The sequence below is a fragment of the Crinia signifera genome, chromosome 3 (genome assembly GCF_055691185.1).
Source record: "Crinia signifera chromosome 3, ASM5569118v1, whole genome shotgun sequence".
Taxonomy (NCBI): Eukaryota; Metazoa; Chordata; class Amphibia; order Anura; family Myobatrachidae; genus Crinia; species Crinia signifera.
The window spans coordinates 302,948,209-302,954,548 of NC_139219.1; positions in this window are offsets into that span (position 1 = coordinate 302,948,209).

Here is a 6,340-nt window from a genome sequence, read left to right on the forward strand (position 1 = left end):
TTTTCCCCATTTGAATCCAGATGCTGAGACCGCTGATGATGTAGCCATTTTGAAAATCTCTGCATAGCTGTGCTGAAATACAGAGAACTCTCTGGTAGCAAGTAAGATCGCAACTGGTAGTTTATACATGCCCAGAAATTCATGCACAATAAGTAAACATTGACCGATGTGAGTACAACAGCCATTTTGTGACCCCATCTAAAGTAGGCCCATTATGATGCATCACCAAACATTGCCTTATGTCAGGACACTCTGTCACACTCCAGTTCCATCTTTCTGATCGTAATTGTTTTAGATATGTGTGTAGAGGATCGAGTATGAAGCTGAGTTTCTGTACACACCGGTAGATGCCTTATGCGCATCAAGTTGGATCGGATGTCAAACAGGTCAGATTTGGCCAATATTCAGCCAATATATATATGGCCGTTCCGTCAGAATCGGGTGAAAACAGGCCCGATATATACAGTATCTCCAGTAGTAGCCTAGACAGCCTAGACTTGGTTCAGGGAATGAAGCTTCCCTGGAGAAGTATCAAGATGGAGGGGGAGATTCTCTAAACTTAAAATGCGGTAAAACCCCCGTTATCGGGTTTTTACCGCATTTTGGGATGCTCTAAGCATCCCCCGCCGGGTTAGGGGGCATCGCCTGCATCGCCCGCTTCTAACACGATCCCCCGCCGCCCTGCACTGAACCCCCACTGCCCCGAACTGCCCCCCCTCCCCTCACCTGTGTCCGGGCAGCACAGAGCTGTGCTGCCCAGACCTGTGACCTCCTCCTCCCTGCACTATGATTCTCTTCCAGGTGCAGGGAGGAGGAGAGCCCGGCGCAGCAGCAGAAGCATCGGGTAAGGGAGGGAGGGTAGAGCAGCCGGGTCCACATGGGACCCACTGACTCTCACCGCAAAGGACAGCTCTTAACGCAAGAGCTGTCCTTTGCCATAATTATCGCATATGTTAGTGAATATGCGATAATTATGAATGCAATGGGTGGAGAAGGGGGGCGGAGCTGGGGTGCGGATGTTAGAACATCCCCCCGGAGTCTGCACAGTAGCACACTCCACTTTCAAAAGTATTGTGTGACTGCACTGTCTGTACTTGCATGTGCACATTTTCAAAGCATGTGAAGAGCAAATTTACAGAGATATACTTGTCAAGTGGGTTTACATCATAAACTGCATCAGCTCAGATCCACCATTTTATATCACATACCCAGGATGCACTGGTGCCATAAGCCCATAACAGTGACGTTTACATTCTATTAGGTTTGCTCACCTAATATAGTCAAACCTTTTTTTATTTATGAACATGGCATTTTCTTAAATTTAAAATAATATAATATAACGTGGTTATATAAGAAAACAATTGGTTATAAGGGGAAAAGAAAGAGCAGCGTTTAAATGTTACAAAACATAATGTATTTAAAAAGTCTAAAAACCTATCTCTAGTTGCCAGAGGGTCTGCATACACTTAATCCCTCCAATTACTTACGTTCTTTTGAGGTAAAAAAAAAAATTAAATCCAGTTATGCGGAGCGAATATCTTCACATTTACAGCACAGACATCTGTCCTAGAATGATTAAGCGCCAGCATTTGAATAGCGAAAGGTCTCCCATATCTAATTAATAACATTTCATTACAAAAATCACCACCTAATTAAATTATTCAGATTTCGTTCACGTTACGGAATAACAGGACACCTAATCGCGACAAAATTATCTTTGCAATTAATTTAACTTCAAATCTTTAATATACTACATGCTTTAAAAGCTTTTCTCTGAAGATATAAGACAGCCTAATACAGTATAGTAATTGAGCATATATTATTTTCTTTCATTTGATACATTATCTTACTGTACTAAGGGGGTTATTCAGGTTGGCTCACTAAGCAGCATTCATTTGCTGCTTAGCGAGCACCTTATCAAATACGCGCACCAGCAGACCCCCTCCACTATCGGAACAGGGCTGAATTCGGCTCTGTCCGATCACTGCTGAATCACCCCCTTTGTTGAAAATTAGAACAGGGCTAAATCACCCCCTTAGTTGAATGATTTCCATTTGTAATACATTTCACTGTAAGCACATAGCGGGAAATTTACTAAAGGAAATTTGTAATAAAAAAATAGGTGTATTCAATTCATATCCAGAAATACACCTATTTTTTACACATTCGTATTTTCGGGATTTACTATCCCGAAAATACGGCAATTCCTATTCATATTGATAGCACATTCGTATTCGTATTTACAAATATGAATGAATACACCATCGATAGAATAGGAATTTACTAAGCGACCGTGTTAAAATATGGCTGGTAATTATTGGTAAACGTCCGATTACACCAGAAAAATAGACTTCAATTTCGTATGGATAAAAATAAATAAATAAAAAAACGGAGTGGGTTCCCCCTCACGGCCGTAACAAGCCCCAGGCTCACAGAGTCGGTCCTGGTTGTAAAAAATCAGGGAAAAAAAACGGATCCCCGTATATTTTACAACCAGCACCAGGCTCAAGGGCCGGTGCTGGTTTCCAAAATACGGGGGACAAAATGACCAGGGGTCCCCGTATTTGAGAACCAGCACCAGGCCCAACCAGCCAGCAGGGTAATACCACAGCCGGGGAGAGAGTTTTTATACGAGTCCCCCCCAGCCAAAGCATTACCCCCTGACCGGTCAGCCTGAGCAGGGGTCCTGGAGGAGTGGGGGCCCTCCCAATGAAGGGGTTCCCCCCTCCAGAATGTCCCTGCCCAGGCTGAAGTCTGTGTGCTTTTAACTATTGGAACTATTGAACTAAGAGTCCCAGCAAGCCCATTAATGGGCCACATGCTGGAACTTGTGGGTCTCCAAGTCTCAGTATGCGTTCAAGGCTTGCTGGGACTCATAGGGTGACATTCTATGGGATGAGATAAATGCGCATTTTTTTATCTCGCACCACATCGCCGCTATTCGCACTTTTTAAATTCGCATTTTTTGGTAATAAATCGCATATTTAATGGGATGCGATTTGGAGGCTGAAAAGTGGGATGTAGTGCGATTTGCGGAGAAGTGGTGCGAATTTATGACACAAAAAAGTGCGATTTCTTCCACCGGTCATGTGCGAGTTTTGGACCAACCGGAGTGCGATTTACAAAACTGTCTCCGCATGACTAAGAACCCCCCAACCTATTGGCCCACCTCTGTCCCCTCCATTATGCATCACACCCCCTATATAAAGGGGCACTGGCGCCATTTCACTCTTTGATAGGACGTAAGGAGCATGGAGAGGAGCAGTGGCAGTGTCAGCAGAGGAAGAGGTGTTGGTGGCAGAGTGAGGAGTGGCAGAGTGAGGAGTGGCAGAGCGAGCAGTGGCAGAGGGAGCAGTGGCAGAGGGAGAAATGGCAGAGGGAGCAGTGGCAGCAGTCAGCCAAGTGGGAGAGGCAGCAGAGGACTGCTGAGGTCGTCCTCCATTACAGGGAGTGGCAGCAGTGTGGCAGGCAGCATGGCCACAGCAAGGCCAGCCCCATACCAGGCCCTGGCGGACCAGCCCCAGCAGGAGGAGGTGGAGGATCCGCTGGCATCCCCATCCTATACCCAGGACCTATTCCATACCCCAGAGCAGCTGCAGGAGGGCCACATGTCAGAGGTGGAGGAAGATGTCTGGCGGAGTAGAAAATGAGGAGGAGGAGGAGGAGGTAGAAGCTGGCCGCACAAAAAGTGTCCGAAAGGTCAGATTCTCCTACGAGGAAAATGCTGCGCTATCATACCCGTGTTTGACCGGTTACTGGGGAAAAGTCACCACAAGAGCACTGCACAGCGGAAAAGGGCTATGTGGAAGGACATCACCCAGGTGGTGAACGCTGTAAGTCAGCACAAGCGCCTGGTCAGAAATGTCAAGAAGAGGTTCAACGACATCAAGAGACAGCTCAAAAGTAAAATGGCCATGGAGTTGGAGGAGGCCACCAAGACTGGCGGAGGAAGCCCCACCACTGTCTGCTACACATCCTATGAGGTCAAGCTCAAAAGAATTATACCCCCTGAGGTCCTGCCTGGCATGCACATCGCGGATACCGATAGGCCGCCAACGCCATCCAGAGCTGGTAAGTGTGACCACATGCAATCTTAAACATACATGGCAATGTTTTCAAACTGTAATGTTCACTTTGATTGTTATGCTAAGTAAAGTGCTGCTGTGGAACTACATAGCCCAGCAAGGTCAAGCACAAAAAATTGCCTGCTCCTACTTTCAAATTGGTCATAATGCTGGGCCTTGTAGTTCCACAACTGCTGATATTGATCAACACTTTAACATTCTTTCTAGCAGCTTAACATGTATGTGGCCCAAAAAACATTGGTGTACTGGTGGTTTAGCTGCCATGCCTACATACCACAGATTATCCACCAGTTGTAATGTGTCCAATAGTTTAATAATAATCTAACTAAAAATTCAGGTGAAAAACATATGTCAAATAATGTGGGGACTAAATAATGTAGTCCTTAATCAAAGGAAGTATTGTCCAGTAATGTCATTTCAATGCATTTTTGGCATAAATGCTTATCCATTGCAAGGTACATAATGGCTGCCCATCTTTCCTTTCACAGATTGTCCGTCCCGAAGTGCTCACGCATCAAAGAAAAGAAGGCCCGTTGGTGCAGAATCTGTGGAAGCAGGTAAATGAACAAAAAACAGGCCATTACACATACAGTACACACACCCATGTCACATCAACAATATCTCACACTACATTCATCTCCTGCTGCTACATTGCAACGGAAATGAATGTAATCTGACCTAGCCATCTCACTTATTATTAATGTCAATGTTACATGCAGTATCGGGGTACATGTGTAAGTACATAATACCCCTAGGTATGTGCGTTCAGCATCTCAAGCCCTTTCAAAAACAGTACTGAAGATAGACTGGCCTATATATGCATCAGTACTTACCACTTCATCTGTATCCACAGGTACTGTATAACTAGGAACACAACCAACAGAATCCTCTATGATGATGTTGGACGAAATGGACATCATTCTCGAACCCGTGGAGACCTTTGCGGCTGAGGAGGAAATACAGACGTCATCACAGAGTGATCTTCCCCCAAGTGGGGTGACTCCCAACCCACCCCCACCCACAAACACACCCCATACAGCAGCTTCTGCTGCACAAGTAGCTAACTCCTTGGTAAATTTCAAGGAGAAACAAATTGAATTTATGGCCTCCCAAAGCCTGCAAATAGGGAACATCCAGGGGTATATGCGTCACACTTTTCCTCAATTAAGAAAAATTTCAAGGAGTGTACGGGTTGGTGTAGGTACTCATGTGCGCATTGCTAATATCATTGACACCCGTTTTGCAGATCTTACTTCTGCTGTAAGGGAACAGAATAGCCATATTGGCAGCCTTGCACAAAGTATAGCTGCACTTAGCCAATCATGCACAGCGCAGACCAATGCCTTAATAGGTATGCAGGCACAACTTCAGCAGATGGAAGGCAATGTCATAGGTGCAGCAGCATCTACACTGAGTAGTGTACCTAGCACCCCAGTAAGTGGCTCCCCCACTTCCCCACCCCGTCGGAGTATTAGGACCTGGGGTGGCCTGGGTGCAGCTTCAAGAAGTGGTTTAGGGTGGCCTGATGGTGGGAGAAAATAGGTCATATTTTTTATACATTTTTAATTTGCATCTAATATGCAATACATCTTGTTACATCTCCCGACAGTTTGAATGTTTGAGTGACAAAAATGCAGGTTGCTTATGACATACTATACTGCAGTAAAAATGTCTAAATCAATACCATTTTGTCTGTGTATTATTTTTAAAGCAATTGTTGTGTGAAATATGACATAGTGTAATGGTATATGACAATGGGATTGCTGAAAAGTAGTGTTGGGTAACTTCTAGCCCGTCAAAGGTTGTGGAACTACATATTTCGGATTGAGACAGGGGTGGGCTGGCACAGGCTGGGGGGACAATTGGGTGTTATTAATTAATTAGATAATTCAAATAAACCAACATGAGAAGGTGGCCATGCGGGAAAAACCCTGACTGGCTATAGACGGTTGGTGGTGCTCCCAAACAAAGTTCAGAATATACACTGAAAAAAGGGATGTAGTCTAACGAAGAAGACTAAAGAAGAACCAAAAGGTTTTTGGGGCACGCTTAGTATGATAAATTGCAGATTAATTGATGTATATATGAAGTAACAATAAAACGTAACTTTTAATGGAAAGCTTAGTTAATAAAATAAATTCATATTAATATATTCACACACCGTTTATGTGATTATTGGAGAGCACCTTATGTGGTGGGCTCCCGCCAATTAATGTGACAATATCAGAAATCAAGTTATTACAACAAGAGCGAAA